The 21,157-nt window shown below is 40.2% G+C and overlaps 1 non-coding gene across 1 annotated transcript; it reads left to right on the plus strand.

The window, feature by feature from the left end:
• The first annotated feature begins 18,338 nt into the window (after nt 1-18,338).
• On the plus strand, nt 18,339-18,445 carry LOC112745282 (small nucleolar RNA R71). The gene has a single exon (XR_003173219.1). It is a non-coding gene; the product is annotated as a small nucleolar RNA R71 (small nucleolar RNA).
• Nucleotides 18,446-21,157: the final 2,712 nt, after the last annotated feature.

Here is a 21,157-nt window from a genome sequence, read left to right on the forward strand (position 1 = left end):
ACGAAATTGTGTATGGCAATATTAATGGACTATTTCTCACAGCTTCGCACAAATAACCAGCAAGTGCACTGGGTCGTCCAAGTAATACCTTACGTGAGTAAGGGTCGAATCCCACGGAGATTGTTGGCTTGAAGCAAGCTATGGTTATCTTATTATTCTTAGTCAGGATACCAACAACAGTGTTTTGTAAGTTCAATTGTGAAAAGTAAAAAGGCATAAAATAAATACTTATTGTGCAATAATGGAGAATATGTTGGAGTTTTGGAGATGCTTTGTCATCTGAATTTCAGCTTTTCTCTTGTACTCCTCTTGACACACACAAGGCTCCTTCCATGGCAAGCTGTATGTAGGGTGTCACCGTTGTCAATGGCTACTTCCCATCCTCTCAGTGAAAATGGTCTAAATGCTCTGTCACAGCACGGCTAATCATCTGTTGGTTCTCGATCATGTCGGAATAAGATCCATTGATCCTTTTGCATCTATCAGTACGCTCAACAATCGCGAGTTTGAAGCTCGTCACAGTCATTCAATCCTTGAATCCTACTCGGAATACCACAGACAAGGTTTAGACTTTCCGGATTCTCATGAATGCCGCCATCAATTCTAGCTTATACCACGAAGATTCTGATTAAGAAATCTAAGAGATAGTCATTCAATCTGATGTAGAACGGAGGTGGTTGTCAGGCAAACGTTCATGGATTGAGGAAGGTGATGAGTGTCACGGATCATCACCTTCTTCATAGTGAAGCGCGAATGAACATCTTACATAGGAACAAGCGTGTTTGAATGGAAAACAAAAACAATTGCATTAATTCATCGAGACGCTGCAGAGCTCCTCACCCCCAACAATGGAGTTTAGAGATTCATGCCGTCAAATAGTACAAAGTTCAGATCTAAAATGTCATGAGTTCCAAAATAAATCTCTAAAAGTTGTTTAAATACTAAACTAGTAACCTAGGTTTACAGAAAATGAATAAACTAAGATAGATGGTGCAGAAATCCACTTCTGGGGCCCACTTGGTGTGTGCTGGGGCTGAGACTTAAGTTTTACATGTGCCTGGGCTGTTTTTGGAGTTAAACGCCAGGTTGTAACCTATTTTGGGTGTTCAACTCCAACTTGTAACCTATTTCTGGCGTTTAACGTCAAACTGCAACATGAATGCCAGTTTCCGCCGTCTATCCTTAAGCAAAGTATGAACTATTATATATTGCTGGAAAGCCCTGGATGTCTACTTTCCAACGCAATTGAGAGCGTGCCAATTGGACTCTTGTAGCTCCAGAAAATCCATTCTGAGTGCAGGGAGGTTAGAATCCAACAGCATCAGCAGTCCTTTTTCAGGCTGAATCAGATTTTTGCTCAGCTCCCTCAATTTTAGTCAGAAATTACCTGAAATCACAGAAAAACACACAAACTCATAGTAAAGTCCAAAAATGTAACTTTTATTTAAAATCTAATAAAAATATAATAAAAAGTGACTAAAATATATTAAAAACTACCTAAAAACAATGCCAAAAAGCATATAAATTATCTGCTCATCACAACACCAAACTTAAATTGTTGCTTGTCCCCAAGCAGCTAGAAATAAAGTAGGATAAAAAGATGAGAATATACAATAAATTCCAAAAATATCTATGAGGATCAGTCTTAATTAGATGAGCGGGCTATTAGCTTTTTGCTTCTGAACAATTTTGGCATCTCACTTTATCCTTTGAAGTTCAAAATGATTGGTATCTATAGGAACTCAGAATTCAGATAGTGTTATTGATTCTCCTAGTTCAGTATGTTGATTCTTGAACACAGCTACTTTATGAGTCTTGGCCGTGGCCCTAAGCACTATGTTTTCCAGTATTACCATCAGATACATACATGCCACAGACACATAACTGGGTGAACCTTTTCAGATTGTGACTCAGCTTTGCTAAAGTCTCCAATTAGAGGTGTCCAGGGTTCTTAAGCACACTCTGTTTTTGCTTTGGACCTCGACTTTAACCGCTCAGTCTCAAGTTTTCACTTGACACCTTCACGCCACAAGCACATGGTTAGGGACAGCTTGGTTTAGCTGCTTAGGCCAGGATTTTATTCCTTTAGGCCCTCCTATCCACTGATGCTCAAAGCCTTGGATCTTTTTTATTACCCTTGCCTTTTGGTTTTAAGGGCTATTGGCTTTTTGCTCTTGCCTTTTGGTTTAAAGAGCTTTTGGCTTTTTCTGCTTGCTTTTTCTTTTTCTTGCTCTCTCTTTTTTTTCACATTTTTTTTTCTGCAAGCTTTGTTCTTCACTGCTTTTTCTTTCTTCAAGTATCATTTTTATGATTTTTCGGATTATCAAATAACATTTCTCCTTTTTCATCATTCTTTCAAGAGCCAACAATTTTAACATTCATAAACAACAAATTCAAAAGACATATGCATTGTTCAAGCATTCATTCAGAAAACAAAAAGTATTGCCACCACATCAAAATAATTAAACTATTTTAAAATTCAAAATTCATGTACTTCTTTTTCTTTTTCAGAAAACAATTTTCATTTAAAAAAGGTGATGGATTCATAGGACATTCATATATTTAAGACATAGACACTTAGATACTAGTGATCATATAGTAAAGACACAAACATAATTAAACATGAAGCATAGTAAACGAAAAACAGGAAAATAAGAACAATGAGATTAAGGAATGGGTCCACCTTAACGAGGGTGGCATCTTCCTCTTCTTGAAGAACCAATGGTGCTCTTGAGCTCTTCTATGTTTCTTCCTTGTCTTTGTTGCTCCTCCCTCATAGCTCTTTGATCTGCAGTCAAATGCTCTACCACTGAACTATGGACCCTTGAGATGAACCTCTCCATCTCTCCTGACTCGGAGGCGGAAGCAACTGCTTTCCTTTTCCTCTTTCTAGAGGTCTCTCCGGCCTAAGTGCCATAAATGGTTATGGAAAAACAAAAAGCAACGCTTTTTTCCACACCAAATTTAAAAGGTTTACTCGTCCTCGAGCACAAGAAGATAGAAGGGAGTAGAAGGAGAAGTGTGAATGGGTGGGTATGGGAGGAAAATGGTTTGAATTGGAATGGTGAGGTAGGTAGGGATCCTGTGGGGTCCACAGATCAAGTGGGGTCAAGGACTTAACATCCCTGCTCCAATTAGGCGTGTAAAATGCCCTTGCTGTGCAATCCTGGCGTTTAACGCCAGACTGCTGCTTGTTTCTGGCGTTAAACGCCAGCTTGGTGCTTGTTTCTGGCGTTAAACGCCAGATAGATGCTTGTTTCTGGCGTTTAAATGCCAGACTGCTCTCCTCGAGGGTGTGCTATTTTCAATGCTGTTTTTCATTCTGTTTTTGATTTTTCAGTAGTTTTTTGTGACTTCACATGATCATCAACCTAATAAATCATGAAATAACAAAAAGAAAATGAAATAGATATGATTAAATAACATTGGGTTGCCTCCCAACAAGCGCTTCTTTAATGTCAATAGCTTGACAGTGAGCTCTCATGGAGCCTCACAGATAATCAGAGCAAGGTTGGAACCTCCCAACACCAAACTTAGAGTTTGAATGTGGGGGTCTTGTTTGACTCTGTATTGAGAGAATCTTTTCATGCTTCATCTCCATGGTTACAGAAGGAGAACCTTGTGTCTTATAGTTTGCAATGTCTGCAAACCATAGAGCTTCCTGAAGAGCAAACAATTGCTCATCCGAAAAGGTTTCAGAGATCTCAATAGGAGGGAGGGATGCTCCTGCTACTGGTTCTATCCGGGACAGGTGATCAGCTACTTGATTCTCTGTCCCTTTTCTGTCTCTTATTTCTATATCAAACTCTTGCAGAAGCAACACCCATCTTATGAGCCTGGGCTTTGAATCCTGCTTTGTGAGTAGATATTTAAGAGCAGCATGGTCAGTGTACACAATCACTTTTGATCCTACTAAGTATGATCTAAACTTGTCAATGGCATAAACCACTGCAAGCAGCTCTTTTTTTGTGGTTGTGTAATTTTTCTGGGCATCATTTAAAATGCGGCTAGCATAATGAATGACATGCAAGAGCTTGTTATGCCTCTGTCCCAGTACTGCACTAATGGCATGGTCACTGGCATCACACATTAGTTCAAATGGTAATGTCCAGTCTGGTGCAGAAATAACTGGTGCTGTGACCAGCTTAGCTTTCAGAGTTTCAAACGCCTGCAGACACTCTGTGTCAAACATAAATGGCGTGTCAGCAGCTAGCAGATTGCTCAGAGGTTTTGCAATTTTTGAAAAATCCTTTATAAACCTCCTATAAAATCCTGCATACCCCAGAAAGCTTCTGATTGCCTTAACATTGGTAGGTGGTGGTAATTTTTCAATTACCTCTACCTAAGCTTGATCCACCTCTATTCCCTTGTTCGAAATTTTATGCCCAAGGACAATTCCTTCAGTCACTATAAAGTGACATTTTTCCCAATTTAGAACTAGGTTAGTCTCTTGGCATCTTTTCAGAACAAGTGCTAGATGGTTAAGCAGGAGCTAAATGAGTTTCCAAATACTGAGAAGTTATCCATGAAGACTTCCAAAAATTTCTCTACCATATCAGAGAAGATAGAGAGCATGCACCTCTGAAAGGTTGTAGGTGCATTGCACAGACCAAAAGGCATTCTTCTGTATGCAAATACTCCAGATGGACATGTGAATGCTGTTTTCTCTTGGTCCTGAGGATCTACTGTAATTTAGTTGTAACCTGAAATAGTCATCCAAAAAGCAGTAGTATTCATGACCTGCTAGTCTTTCTAGCATCTGGTCTATGAATGGTAAAGGGAAGTGATCCTTCCTGGTGGCTGTATTGAGCCTTCTGTAGTCAATACACATATGCCACCCTGTAACTGTTCTTGTAGGAACCAGTTCATTTTTTTCATTATGAACCACTGTCATACCTCCCTTCTTAGGGACAACATGGACAGAACTCACCCAGGGGCTATCAGAAATAGGATAAATAATCCCAGCCTCTAATAACTTAGTGACCTCTTTCTGCACCACTTCCTTCATGGCTGGATTTAGCCGCCTCTGTGGTTGAACCACTGGCTTAGCATCATCCTCCAATAGGATCTTGTGCATGCATCTTGCTCGGCTGATGCCCTTAAGGTCACCTATGGACCACCCAAGAGCTGTCTTGTGTGTCCTTAGCACTTGAAGTAGCGCTTCCTTTTCCAGGGGATTTAAAGCAGAGCTTATGATCACCGGAAAAGTGTCACCTTCTCCCAGAAATGCATATTTCAAGGATGGTGGTAATGGTTTGAGCTCATTTTTAAGAGGTTTTTCCTCTTCCTGAGGAAGTTTCAAAGGCTCTTTCAATTCCTCTGAATCCTCCAGATCAGGCTGAACATCTTTAAAAATGTCCTCTAGCTCTGATTCGAGACTCTCAGTCATATTGACCTCTTCCACTAGGGAGTCAATAATATCAACGCTCAGGCAGTTGTCTGATGTGTCTGGATGTTGCATAGCTTTGACAACATTCAACTTAAACTCATCCTCATTGACTCTCAGGGTTATCTCCCCTTTTTGGACGTCAATGAGGGTTCGTCCAGTTGCTAGGAATGGTCTTCCTAGAATGAGAGTTGCACTCTTGTGCTCCTCCATTTCCAGCACTACAAAGTCAGTAGGGAAGGCAAATGGCCCAACCTTGACAATCATGTCCTCAATTATGCCTGATGGGTATTTAATGGAGTCATCAGCAAGTTGAAGACAGATCCGGGTTGGTTTGACCTCTTCAGTCAAGCCAAGCTTTCTAATGGTGGATGCAGAGATTAGGTTGATGCTTGCCCCAAGATCACATAAAGCTGTCTTGGTGCAATTACCCTCTAATATGCATGGTATCATAAAGCTCCCGGGATCTTTAAGCTTTTCTGGGAAGCTTTTCAGAATGACTGCACTGTATTCTTCAGTGAGGAAAACTCTTTCAGTTTCTCTCCAATCCTTCTTATGACTCAAGATATCTTTCATGAACTTGGCATAAGAGGGTATTTGCTCAAGTGCCTCTGCAAACGGAATCTTTATTTCAAGAGTCCTGAGATAGTCTGCAAAGCGAGCAAATTGCTTATCCTGCTCCTCTTGGCGGAGTTTTTGAGGATAAGGTATCTTGGCTTTGTACTCCTCAACCTTGGTTGCTGCAGGTTTATTTCCTACAGAAGTGGTTGGGAAAGCCTTTTTAGAGGGGTTGTTATCAGCACTTGTGTGTGTCTGATCCCTCACTGGCGTTTGAATGCCAGGGTTGGAAGCTTGATTGGCGTTGGACGCCAACTTCCTACCTGTTTCTGGCGTTTGAACGCCAGAACTGTGCGTGGGTTGGGCGTTTAACGCCAGCTTTGCACCCTTTTCTGGCATTTGAATGCCAGAGTTATTCCTCTCTGGGCTTTTACTGTCCTCAGAGGGATTTTGGATAGTATTTTTCTCATCCTCTGTCAGTTGTTCTTTTCTTGGCTTTCTGCTACTCTGAAGTGAGGTATTTAATGTTTTCCCACTTCTTAATTGAACTACTTGGCACTCTTCTGTTATTTTTTTTGATAACTGCTGTTTTTTTGCTTCAACTGTACTTCCATATTCATATTAGCCATTCTTTTGTCTTGTAGTATCTCTTTGAATTCGGCTAGCTGTTTTGTTAGAAAATTTAATTGCTGATTGAATTCAGTAACTTGTTCTGCAGGATTGAGTTCAGCAGTTACTGTTTTAGCCTCTTCTTTCATGGAAGACTCACTACTTAGGTACAGATGCTGATTTCTGGCAACTGTATCAATGAGCTCTTGAGCTTCTTCAATTGTCTTTCTCATTGATGAGCGGATATTTTATACGCTTTTTGGGGTTAATTTAATATAGTTTTTAGTATATTTTAGTTAGTTTTTAGTTTATTTTCATTAGTTTCTAGGCAAAATTCATATTTCTGGACTTTACTATGAGTTTGTGTGCTTTTCTGTAATTTCAAGTATTTTCTGGCTGAAATTGAGGGAGCTGAGCAAAAATCTGATTCAGGCTGAAAAAGGACTGCTGATGCTGTTGGATCCTGACCTCTCTGCACTCGGAATGGAATTTCTGGAGCTACAGAAGTCTAATTGACGCGCTTCCAATTTCGTTGGAAAGTAGACATCCAGGGCTTTCCAGCAATATATAATAGTCCATACTTTGCTTAAGAATAGATGACGTAAACTGGCGTTCAACGCCAGTTCCATGTTGCAGTCTGGCGTCCAGCGCCAGAAACAAGTTACAAGTTGGAGTTCAACGCCAGAAACAGGTTACAACCTGGCGTTGAACACCCAAAACAGCCCAGACACGTGAGAAGCTTTAGTCTCAGCCCCAGAACACACCAAGTTGGACCCAGAAGTGGATTTCTGCACTATCTATCATAGTTTACTCATTTTCTGTAAACCTGGGTTACTAGTTTAGTATTTAAACAACTTTTAGAGATTTATTTTGTATCTCATGACATTTTAGATTGGAAATTTGTACCTTTTGGCAGTATGAGTCTCTAAACTCCATTGTTGGGGGTGAGGAGCTCTGCAGCGTCTCGATGAATTAATGCAAGTACTTATGTTTTCCATTCAAACATGTGTGTTCCTCTCTAAGATACTCAACCGCGCTTAACTATGGAGAGGGTGATGATCCGTGACACTCATCACCTTCCTCAATCCATGAACATGTGTCTGACAACCACCTCCGTTCTACATTAGAATGAATGATTATCTCTTAGATTCCTTAATTAGAATCTTTGTGGTATAAGCTAGATTGATGGTGGCATTCATGAGAATCCGGAAAGTCTAAACCTTGTCTGTGGTATTCCGAGTAGGATTCTGAGATTGGATGACTGTGACGGGCTTCAAACTCGCGAGTGCTGGGTGTAGTGACAGACGCAAAAGGATAGTAAATCCTATTCCAGTATGATCGAGAACCTCCAGATGATTAGCCGTGCTGTGACAGAGCATTTGGACCGTTTTCACTGAGGAGATGGGAAGTAGCCATTGACAACGGTGACACCTTACAAAGCATCTCCAAAGCTCCAACATATTCTCCATTACCGCATAATAAGTATTTATTTCATGCTCTTTTATTCCTTGCAATCAAATTTGATAAGTGAATTGTTTTATTGTTTTCCTGACTAAGAGTTACAAGGTAACCATAGATTGCTTCAAGGCAACAATCTCCGTGGGATCGACCCTTACTCACGTAAGGTATTACTTGGACGACCCAGTGCACTTGCTGGTTAGTGGTACCAGTTGTAAAAAGTGTGATTTACAATTCGTGCACCAAGTTTTTGGCACCGTTGCCGGGGATTGTTCGAGTTTGAACAACTGACGGTGAATCTTGTTGCTTAGATTAGGAAATTTGTTTTCTTTTGGGTCAGAGTCTTTTATTTTCTTTTCAAAAATTTTTCAAAAATATTATTTTTCTTGTTTGATCTTTAATTTTTCTTGTTCTGTTTCTTTTCTTGTTTTTCTTGTGCCTTTTCAAAACATTAGTTTTCAAAAAATATTTTTTCATTCTTAGTTATTTAAAAATACTTCTTCAAAACAAGTGTTACATTCATAACTCAGTTGGCTAGAGTGTTAATCTGTGTTCTTAGTAATTGGGTCAGAATCTTTTATATTCTTTTCAAAACCTTCTTTTTCAAAAATAATTTTTTCTATTAAATCTTGTACCAAACTTTAAGTTTGGTGTTTTCTTGTTGATTTTTCTTTGTTTTTCGAAAATTTTAGCTTGGTTTTCTAAAAATTTTAAGTTTGGTGTTCCTTCTTCATGTTCTTGTTGTTCTTGTGAGTCTTCAAGGCGTTCTTGAGTTTTCCTTGTGTCTTGATCTTAAAATTTTTAAGTTTGGTGTTCCTTGGCGTTTTCCCTCCAAAATTTTCGAAAACAAGGAGCATTAGATCTAAAAATTTTAGATCTTGTGTTATTTTACTATTTTTCTCTTTCCTCATTAAATTCAAAAATATCTTTTCCCTCTATTTTAAAGCAATTTTTCGAAAATCAATTTTAAAATTCAGATTTTTTATTTCAAAATTTAAAACCCTTTTCAAAAAAAAAATCATATCTTTTTCAAAACTTCCTAACCACTTTCTCTCTCCTCATTTTTTCGAAAATCTTCACCCATTTTTGTTTATTTTATTTTAATTTATTTTATTTTTGAAATAAATAAATAAATAAAAATAATTTTTTTTATTTTACATCATCTCCCTTTCTCCATCATGGATCTAAGTAGAAATGAACAGTCCAGAAGGACTCTGGGGTCATATGCTAACCCCTCTACAACTTCATATGGGAGTAGTATCTGCATACCCTCTATTGGAGTCAGTAGCTTTGAGTTGAATCCTCAGCTCATTATCATGTTTAAAGCTACCAGTATTCCGGTCTTCGACAGGAAGAACCTATAGAGTTTCTGGCACAGTTTTTACAAATTACTGACACAGTACATGATAAGGAAGTAGATCAGGATGTTTACAGATTATTACTGTTTCCATTTGCTGTAAAAGACCAAGCCAAGAGGTGGTTAAATAACCAACCTAAGGCTAGCATAAGGACATGGAAACAGCTGACAGAAAAATTCCTGAATCAATACTTTCCTCCAAAAAGGATGACACAGCTAAGGCTGGACATCCAAGGCTTTAAACAAGGAGATAATGAATCTCTTTATGATGCCTGGGAGAGATACAGAGAGATGCTACGAAAATGCCCCTCTGAAATGTTTTCAGAATGGGTTCAATTAGACATCTTCTATTATGGGCTTGTAGAAAGAGCTCAGATGTCTCTAGATTACTCAGCTGGTGGATCTATCCACATGAGAAAGACAATTGAAGAAGCTCAATAGCTCATTGATACAGTTGCCAGAAATCAGCATCTGTACCTAAACAGTGACCCTTCTATGAAAGAAGAGGCCAAAATAGTAACTGCTGAATTCAGTTCTGTAGAACAAGCTGCTGAATTCAATCAGCAATTGGATTTTCTAACACAGCAGTTAGCCGAATTCCAAAATAGACTACAAGAGACAAGGATGGATAATATATATATGGAAGAACAATTGAAGCAAACAAAGCAACAGCTGTCAAAACAAATAACAGAAGAATGCCAAGCAGATCAATTAAGAAGTGGGAAAACAATAAATATCCCACCTCAAGGCAGCAGGAAGCCAAGAAATGAGCAAACCACCCAAAATTTATTTGAGGACAGTAAGAGCCCAGGGAAAAATAATTCTGGCATTAAAATGACAGAAATTGGGTGGAAGGCTGGCGCTGAACGCCCAGACCATGCTCAGGACTGGCGTTCAACACCAGAAACAAGCAAGGAACTGGCATTGAACGCCCAAAAAAAGCACAGTTCTGGCGTTCAGACGCCAGGAACAGATGAGGAGTTGGCGTCTAACGTCACTCCAGCTTCTAACTCTGGCACTCAAATGCCTGTGAGGGTGATGCACGGAAAACTTGTCTCACAACAAATTCCCTTCGGCAAGTGTACCGAATTTGTCATCAAGTAAAAACTCACAATAGAGTGAGGTTGAATCCCACAAGGATTGATTGATCAAGCAACTTTAATTAGAGGACTATTCTAGTTGAGCGAATCCAGAATTTGAGTTGAGAATTGCAGAAAATAAAATGGCGGGAAGGTAATTGACAGGAAAGTAAATGCTAGAATTATAGATCTGAAAGTAAATGACGGAAGGTAAATTGCAGAATTGTAAATGGGAATGGGGGAATTGCTCAGTAAAGTAAATAACAGAAATTAAAGAGAATGGGTAAGATCAGAAATGGGGAGTTCATTGGGCTTAGGAGATGTTGCATTCTCCGGATCAATTTTATTTTCATCTCTTCCTCAATCAATGCACTCATTGATTTCCTTGGCAATCTTAAGTGATTGAATTACAATTTCTTGTAATTCAATCTCTCAAATTTTGATCAATAGCCAATTCCTTGGTCAATTGCTCATGAGAAGAGATGAAGTATGGTCACTGATTATACCACATGCATTTCCCAAACCAAGTGTTGAGAGGATTATAGTCACATATCCATCCAAACCCAATTTGGTCCAGCATGAGAAAGCATTTCTAGCTTGATCTCTTCATTCCTCTTTCAAGGTTCAGAAGAGATCCAAGTATGAATAGCTTCTTTTTTAAGATAACTACTCAATTGGATGAAGATCGAAAGCTTTCAAGTAAAATCAAGAGAAAAGATAGAAGAAGAATAATGAAAACTAGTATCGATCCATCAAATTACACCAGAGCTCCCTAACCCAATGACAGGGGTTTAGTTGTTCATAGCTCTGGAAAATGAAAATAAAGATGGAGAATACATGATGAAAATTTAGAAGTGCAGAGAAAGTAAATACAGAGAGTAGTTCTATGCTAAGAGTCTCCCTATAATTTCCAACTCTCCAAAATATTTCAAAGATACTCCTATATATACTACTCTTCTGTTCTTCTAGTTGATTCTTCAAGTCTTGGGCCTTTGGATCTTGAGTTGGAAGCAGTTCTCTTCTTCATTGGGCTTAGCTTTTACTTGCAGAGAGAAAGTATGAAGTGGGCAGGGGCTTTGGCTCAGGAAGTTAGCGGTGTTAACGTTCAGTGAAAATATGGGTTCGAGAACGTTAGTGACAATCACCTTTTTTACTAACGTTCCTCACCAAAGTTAAAGGCCACATTAACCTCAACGTTAGTGGCACAAACGTTGCCACTAACGTTTCCACTATGTCCTTCGCACACGTTATTGGGACTCAACTTTCCCAATAATGTTGAGAAGCCTCCCCCTTCACTACGTTAGAGCCCACGTTAACTTAGTTAACGTGGCTCTTTTAACGTAGGCTTGCCATCCTTCGAGAACGTTAGTGACACTTACCATTGTCACTAACGTTGAGAAGCCTCCCCCTTCACTAACGTAGGCTTCTAACGTGGCCTTGCTAGCCATCTCCAACGTTAGTGACAAAGTTGAGTGTCACTAACGTTGGCTCATCCTTCCCTTATCCACGTTAGCTTCCACGTTAACTAAGTTAACGTGGGAGTTAACGTGGCTCATGGTGGCATGTGTGGCTCCTTCCAACGTTAGTGACAATGTTGGGTGTCACTAATGTTGGCGATCACCTTCTTTCTTCACGTTAGCTTCCACGTTAACTAGGTTAACGTGGGAGTCAACGTGGCTCATTGGGGGCTTGTGTTCTTCCAACGTTAGTGACAATGTTGGGTGTCACTAACGTTGTCGACCACTTTGTTCCTTCACGTTAGCTTCCACGTTAACTAGGTTAACGTGGGAGTTAACGTGGCTTAATGTGCTTTGGCCAAGTTAGTGACAATGTTGAGTGTCACTAATGTTGGCTCCCCCCTTTCTTCTTAACGTTAGAGGCCACGTTAACTAGGTTAACGTGGACTCTAACGTGGCCACTCATGATCTTGGTTCGACGTTAGTGATAATGTTAAGTGTCACTAACGTTGGCTCTATTTCTTAACGTGGGCAATGATGGCTTCGAGAGCGTTATTGGCAATCACTTTTCTCATTAACTTTGCAAGTTACTCCCATTCCACGTTAGTGTTAACGTTAGTCCAACTAACGTAGCCACTAATGTGGTTCTTCTTTGCTTCCTTTGTCCTGAAATTAAGCAATAAAGTGCATCAAAGTTCTAGTCTAAGTCATGGGAAATGCAACATCCAATTTGTCCTTAAATTCATGGAAAATACTCATGAAATCATGTAAAATGCACAATGTATGCTTGAATCAAGATGTAAGTGAATATCTACCCAAAACTAGCTTATTTCCTAAGGAAATGTATGAAACTACCCTAAAAACAGTAAAGAAAAGGTCAGTGAAACTAGCCAAAATGCCCTGGCATCACAACACCAAACTTAAAGCTTGCTTGTCCCAAGCAAGTACTGGAACAAGAGAATGATGAAAGAAATGCCAAGAGACATGAGTCATTCTTGTGGAAGTCATGTCCTGGTTTTATGGTGGTTTCATGCATAGCAACTTAGGCTCATTTCTGGCTTTCAGACCTTTATCATATCCTAGAATACTCACTTGTTATTGCATCCCATGAGACTTTTATTCATTGATCCTTTTGTTGTTATTTGAGGGCTTATTTTTGTTCTTAAGCTAAGTGCTCTGTAAGGGGGCAATTCTTTAAAATAAGCTTTCAGCCAACACTCCCGAACCAGTTGGTTCAAGGTGCTAGGTGTTGAAGCACCCCTAAGGACTTACTTGCTCAAGTCTATCCCCCATACATACACACCACAGGCACATAGTTTATTTATTTTCTTTTCTTGAGACCTTGGTGTCCAGCACCTCTTTGGGTTACTAAATGCTCTGTGGTGAGGGTTACTCTTGATAGTGGACTTTCAGCTGATAATCCCGGGTTTGTTAACCCAAGTTACCAAGTGATAAGGCACCCCTAAGAGCTTATTCATCCAAGTAGATCCCTCACACAGGAGCACCACAGACACATGCTTCAAGATTAAAACCATTGGTGCCTAGCCTTATTGCTTACTATTTTATTCTTTTATTTCTCAACTTTGATTGTTCTTTCCCTTTTTCTTATTAGGATCTTCTTATTTATCTAGTCTCATGGGGTGTGTCTCAAGCATAGTATTCATGACAGATAGTTGTCTTCCCACCTTATAGTTGAACCAACTTAGCTAACTTATGACCACACCACAAACTCATGGACTTACTCCCTAGTATGAACTCTTCTCTGGTCTTTAAAAGCACTCATTCTCTTTTTATTTGATTTAAAAGGACAAACATACAAGTAAGCAAAGTAAAAATGCAGTGACATAAGGACTAGATATCATAAACCTCTTCAACAAGAACTTAAAAGAAAGAATTTAGAAATGTTTAAACTGAAATGGAAGCAAGTTCTATTTCATACAAGATCTTCCTTATTTAAAGCATAGAGAAAGATGGACCAAAAAAAAAACTCCACCACCTTTTACTCTTGTGGATGTCCATGCTCTCCTTCTTGATTGCTTGTGCTCCCACTTCCCTTGCCTTTTTCAAGCAGCTTCTTCCAGAAACCACCATCTTCCATCTTCTTCTTGAGTGTTTCCTTTTGCTGTTTCACTTTTCTCTCTTCTTGTTCTACAAAATCTTTTTGGACCTCATCATATGTAGGGATAGCATAGTGTAGATGATGCATATTACTGGACATGTAGTTCAACTTAGCTTGAGTGTTGACGTTGAACTCCTCCCGATGTAGTTGCCGTCCTTCATTAAGTACAGTGAACTCATTGAATGCTTTCATCTGGGCTAGTTGTCGCTGATTGAGTTCCTGCAAATACTTATCTTGACGTTCTTGCCTCTCGGTAACTTGGTGGATGGTTTGAGTGAGCTGGGAGTATTGTTCCTATTGCTGCTCCATTTGTTGTTTCTTCCACTCTTCTTGTTGGCTCATCCAGTTCAATATTTGCTCTTGTCCTTCCATATGTCTCATCCCCAAATCTTCAATAGCTCTTAGAAGGTGATTCATATTCAAATATGCTGGGTAAGGATGCTCTCCCTGTTGATATTCTTCCTGATGAGACTCCTCTTGGTGAGCTCCTTCCTTTGCTTTTAGTTTCCCTATTTGTGGCCTTCTTTGTTGCTGAGCAGGTGTAGTATAGGCCATACGCTGGGTTGTCATTAGCCTCCCTGGGTTAACCCAGTCTGGATTACTATCCTCAAAGACCACCTTGGCCTTTGTGCACAATCGGAGAATGGTGCTGGGGTACCAAAGCCTGGCACCTGATTCAAGCTTCTCAGCTGAATCTTGAATTCCCTCAGCTATAAGTTCATGCACGTTGATTTCTCCACCTTGTACTAGGCAATGTACCATAGTTGCTCGATTAATATTTACCTCTAAATTATTTGCAACTGGGATAATAGACCTCTTCACGAGTTCAAACCACCCCTTGGCTTCTGGGCTAAGGTCTCCCCTCTTGATGAACCGGGATCTCCCATCTCCATACCTCTCCCAGTCAGCAGCTATAACACAGATGTCAGTCACTATCTCGGTGAGCTCATCATTGTCTTGGCTTTTACTTATCCTTGCATGATAGCTAGGCTCATCAAAGTGTGGTGATTTCAGGTGAAGAGTTCTTATTATAGCATTTGGGCTGAAGTCTACCTCCTTTCCCCTTACATAGCTTTTGAAGGTTGGGGCTCTGGTTTTGTCTTCTCTGACCACATTTGCATAGAACTCTTTGATGAGGTTTGCATTGATCTTCCCCTCTGGATTGGTGAGCAATTGCCACCCTCTTTCTTCAATCTTCTCCCGAATTTGTGGGCATTCGTCTTCATTGATTTGGAAGGTTAACTCGGGCAGTATCTTTTTGAGCTTTATCCGCTCAAATTCTCGTTCATGGAAGGCAGTCTTGAATCTCTTCTCGTCGAAGGGAATGTTCTCCGTTGGTTCCTTCCTCTTCTGTATCTTGGAGCTTGATGATGCCATGAATGAAGTTAAAGCAAAAAAAAAGGTGTAGTGAAGGGAAGAGATGTGGGATTTAGAGAGTGGGGAGTTGAAGAATTGGTTGCTAGAAAGTAAGGTGCAAGGGGTATGAATTTCGAATGTGGAGATGGTGTGGATTTGATTCACTTATATAGAGAAGTGATGAAGAGATGAAAGGTGTGGATTGATGGGATTGGTGTATGATGAATGGATGGGGTTTTATATGGAGTAAGCACGAGGATTCTCAACTTTATGATGGAGTTGGTTCGCTTTCCAAGTTTGTTCTTCCTCCAATGTTGCATGGCAACCATTCCCAATGCATTCCCCCTTGAGGTACGTATGTAGTGCCCTCTTCATGAAGTGGCCGAACCTTTTCCATTAAATTGTCCAATCAATCTCTTTCAATGCTCCTTTCCTTTCCCTATAAAGATCAAATAAGAAAAGTAAGAAATATCATAAAAAAATCAATTTAGATTTTTACAGCTAAAATAATAAAGAGAAGAAAAGATTAGATTGTTTATTCATGAACTCTAACTAACTAACTAACTGTGTATCCCTTTATGCATTTTGGTGGCACCATGGGGTGACACCAAACTTAGTTTGAAGCATTGTGATGAAAAGTTCTGTTCAAAGCTCCAAGACTAGAATGCTCTCTGTTGCATTCATGCTTTCTTGGTATGCTTTGAACACCAAACTTGTTCTTCACTATATACTGCAATATAAGGACTTCACCAAGTTTGGGTTGGAATTTATGAATATTGACTTATTCACTAGTAAAAGCTAATAAAACATGGGTTGTCTCCCATAAAGCACTTCTTTAGCGTCACTAGCTTGACGTTTCTCCTTCATCAGGGTGAATGCTTCAAGTCCTCCCCTCTTGCCTTGGACTTATATCTATTGGTTGTATCAATGATCTCTACATGTTCCAAGGAAAGAACTCTGTTGATAGTGAAGACCTTAGGTAACTGAGATGGTACAGTGGGGAGATTAGGGGGGAATTCTGGGAAGTAAGCTGAAATCACTTTATCTCCTGGAGAGAGGCCTTCCGTAGGGATCTTCTTGTTCCTCCACCCCCTTGGTACCTTCTTTTTTGTCCCTTTTGATGCTTCCCTGTTCTTGGCGACTTCTTCTTTTAAGTGAATTTTGTTGTTGTCTTCACATGCCTCTGGTGGTTTAGGTTCCTCCAGCTTCTCCTTGAGCTGTGACGATTGTTGTTTGCCTTGTTCATCATTCAGTGGGGTTCTCAGATGTGTTGGTGGTGCCTCAGTGCTTGTTTCCTCTGTCAGCATCCCGTTATGATCATTGCTTGGTTCTTTGTTTTCTTGGTCAGTTTCTTGGGAGAGTTTGAAGACATTGAAGCTGAGTTGTTCATCATGGATCCTCAATATTAGCTCCCCTCGCTCCACGTCTATGAGTGCTCTAGCTGTAGCTAGGAATGGTCTTCCCAATATGATTGGGTGAGTGTGACTCTCTTCCATGTCCAAGATGACAAAGTCTGTGGGAAGAAAGTATTTCCCCACCTTTAACAACACGTTTTCCACCACCCCTCTTGCTTGTTTTTGAGTTTTGTCAGCCAGCCTGATGACTACATCTGTGGGCAATATCTCATTGATCTGCAGCCTCTTCACCAGGGATAGAGGCATAGTTGATGCTTGCTCCCAAATCGCAGAGTGCTCTATCAAATATTGTTTCTCCTATGGCACAGGGGACATGAAAACTCCCTGGATCTTTTCTTTTTGTAGGCAACTGCAGTTGAATGAGGGCACTGCACTCCTTGTTCATCACTATAGTTTGGCCTCCCTTGAGTGAGCTTTTCCTGGGAAGTAACTCCTTCATGTACTTGATGAATGTAGGCATTTGTTGGATAGTCTTGATGAATGGTATGTTCACATGCAGAGATGCAAATAAGTCAAGAAATCTTGAGTATATTCTCCTCTCCACAGCTCCCTTGAGCAGTTGGGGAAAAGGTGCATAGAGTCTCAGCAACTCCTGTTTTGAGATTTCTGGTTCTTGGTAATCTTTTTCCACCTCCTCTACTGAGGTATCTTCAGGTTGTTCTGACAACTTGCTTGGCTTGTCCTCAGTCTCCTTATCACTTATAGTGACCATCTTACAATCTTCCCATCTTACCTTCTTTGTTTCACCTCTCGGATTCTTCTCTGTGTCACTTGGGAATCCATCTGTGGGTTTGGGAATTTGCTCAGAGAGATATCCTACTTGAGATTCCAACCTCTTGATTGTGTCTCCCTGGTTCTTGAAACTGGCTCGCACTTCCTCCTTGAAGACCTTGTTGTCTTGAATCTCCTTGCTTAGGCCTTCAAGTAGATTCTCAATCCTTGAGATTCTTTCATCAAATGATGACAGGTCAGGCTGAGTAGGGTTATTCTGGCCTTGATATGAATGTGGGGAGGTGTTGTTATGGGGGTGTTGATATGGTCTAGATGTGAAGTGTTGGGTAGCTGCATTGTTTGGATTTGGGCGTCTTTGATCAAGGCTTTGGTCTTGTTGATTTCCCCACCCAAAGTTTGGGTGATTCCTCCATCCAGGGTTGTAGGTCTTGGAGTATGGATCATGGTTTTGCCAGTTGGCTTGCTCCTGACTACCCTCTGCTTCTTCATTCACTCCTTCTTGGGTTGTTGATGAAGTAGAGACTGCTGCTACTTGGTTCCTCTCCATCTTCTTGGTGAGGTCAGCTAGCTGCTGGGTAATGAGCTTGTTTTGGGCTAGTAGAGCATCTACATTGTTTAGCTCCATTACTCCTCCTGTGTTCCCTCTTTCGGAAGCGTAGAAGTAGTCGTTCTCTGCTACTGTTTCAATGACATCTATGGCTTCCTCAATAGTCTTCTTCTTGTTCAAAGATCCTCCGGATGAATGGTCTACGGCCTTCTTTGACTCATAAGAGAGCCCTTCATAGAAAATGTGCAGCTGCACCCATTCGTTGAACATATCTGGTGGGCACCTCCTTGTTAAGTCTTTAAACCTCTCCCATGCTTCATATAGAGTCTCACCATCTTGTTGCCTGAAAGTTTGGACCTCAGCTCTCAGCCTATTGATTCGTTGAGGAGGGTAAAATCTTGCTAAGAATTTATTCACCACGTCTTCCCAAGTTGTCAAGCTCTCCCTTGGGAAAGACTCCAGCCACTTAGCTGCCTTATTCCTGAGTGAGAATGGAAATAAGAGCAGTCTATAGGCGTCAGGATGAACACCATTAGACTTCACTGTGTCACATATTCTCAGGAAGGTGGTTAGATATTGATTGGGGTCCTCTTGGACACTCCCTCCGAACGAACAGTTGTTCTGAACAAGGGTGATGAGCTGTGGCTTCAGTTCAAAATTCTTGGCATGGATGGTTGGCTTTTGAATGCTACTTCCACAGTTTCCTGGGTTTGGATTGATGTAAGAGCCTAAAACTCTTCTATCCTCCCCAGCATGATTTGCTCCACCTCCTCTGCCATGGTTGTGAGCCTCTTCTTCATGATGGTTTTCCATGTTTTCTTCCATGTTTGGTTCAAAGTATTCCTCAAAGTGTTCCTCCTCTTCATCACCACCAACTACACGTTTTTCTCTTGCCTCCCTCCTTAGTCTAAGGAAGGTTCTCTCAGGTTCAGAATCAAAGGAAGTTGAAGCCCCGCTTCTTCTCCCTGTCATACAACCAACAAGTACAAGCAAAGAGAATATGTGCAGAAAGTATATCTGTCAGAATTACTGTTAGTATGAGTGATGCAATATATCAAACAGTTAGTGGGTTAGTGAGATGAATAGTAAATAACAAAGAAAAAGTAAGGGGGAAGGGAAGAAGTTATCTAAAACAGCAAGTAAATGACTCAAACAGAAATTTAAATCAAACAAAAATAAAATGCTCAATCTAGTTATACTCCAATCTAATCATTATTGATGCACAATCAATCCCCGGCAACGGCGCCATAAACTTGATGCACGGAAAACTTGTCTCACAACAAATTCCCTTCGGCAAGTGTACCGAATTTGTCGTCAAGTAAAAACTCACAATAGAGTGAGGTCGAATCCCACAAGGATTGATTGATCAAGCAACTTTAATTAGAGGACTATTCTAGTTGAGCGAATCCAGAATTTGAGTTGAGAATTGCAGAAAATAAAATGGCGGGAAGGTAATTGACAGGAAAGTAAATGCTAGAATTATAGATCTGAAAGTAAATGACGGAAGGTAAATTGCAGAATTGTAAATGGGAATGGGGGAATTGCTCATTAAAGTAAATAACAGAAATTAAAGAGAATGGGTAAGATCAGAAATGGGAAGTTCATTGGGCTTAGGAGATGTTGCATTCTCCAGATCAATTTCATTTTCATCTCTTCCTCAATCAATGCACTCATTGATCTCCTTGGTAATCTTAAGTGATTGAATTACAATTTCTTGTAATTCAATCTCTCAAATCTTGATCAATAGCCAATTCCTTGGTCAATTGCTCATGAGAAGAGATGAAGTATGGTCATTGATTATACCACATGCATTTCCCAAACCAAGTGTTGAGAGGATTATAGTCACATATCCATCAAAACCCAATTTGGTCCAGCATGAGAAAGCATTTCTAGCTTGATCTCTTCATTCCTCTTTCAAGGTTCAGAAGAGATCCAAGTATGAATAGCTTCTTTTTCAAGATAACTACTCAATTGGATGAAGATCGAAATCTTTCAAGTAAAATCAAGAGAAAAGATAGAAGAAGAATAATGAAAACTAGTATTGATCCATCAAATTATAACAGAGCTCCCTAATCCAATGACAGGGGTTTAGTTGTTCATAGCTCTGGAAAATGAAAACAAAGATGGAGAATACATGATGAAAACTTAGAAGTGCAGAGAAAGTAAATACAGAGAGTAGTTCTATGCTAAGAGTCTCCCTATAATTTCCAACTCTCCAAAATATTTCAAAGATACTCCTATATATACTACTCTTCTGTTCTTCTAGTTGATTCTTCAAGTCTTGGGCCTTTGGATCTTGAGTTAGAAGCAGTTCTCTTCTTCATTGGGCTTAGCTTTTACTTGCAGAGAGAAAGTATGAAGTGGGCAGGGGCTTTGGCTCAGGAAGTTAGCTTATACAAAGTTGAGTGTCACTAACGTTGGCTCATCCTTCCCTTATCCACGTTAGCTTCCACGTTAACTAAGTTAACGTGGGAGTTAACATGGCTCATGGTGGCATATGTGGCTCCTTCCAACGTTAGTGACAATGTTGGGTGTCACTAACGTTGGTGATCACCTTCTTTCTTCACGTTAGCTTCCATGTTAACTAGGTTAACGTGGGAGTCAACGTGGCTCATTGGGGGCTTGTGTTCTTCCAACGTTAGTGACAATGTTGGGTGTCACTAACGTTGTCGACCACTTTGTTCCTTCACGTTAGCTTCCACGTTAACTAGGTTAACGTGGGATTTAACGTGGCTTAATGTGCTTTGGCCAAGTTAGTGACAATGTTGAGTGTCACTAATGTTGGCTCCCCCCCTTCCTTCTTAACGTTAGAGGCCACGTTAACTAGGTTAACATGGACTCTAACGTGGCCACTCATGATCTTGGTTCAACGTTAGTGATAATGTTAAGTGTCACTAACGTTGGCTCTATTTCTTAACGTGGGCAATGATGGCTTCGAGAGCGTTATTGGCAATCACTTTTCTCATTAACTTTGCAAGTTACTCCCATTCCACGTTAGTGTTAACGTTAGTGCAACTAACGGAGCCACTAATGTGGTTCTTCTTTGCTTCCTTTGTCCTGAAATTAAGTAATAAAGTGCATCAA

This window comes from Arachis hypogaea, chromosome 14, assembly GCF_003086295.3.
Source record: "Arachis hypogaea cultivar Tifrunner chromosome 14, arahy.Tifrunner.gnm2.J5K5, whole genome shotgun sequence".
NCBI classification, from domain to species: Eukaryota; Viridiplantae; Streptophyta; class Magnoliopsida; order Fabales; family Fabaceae; genus Arachis; species Arachis hypogaea.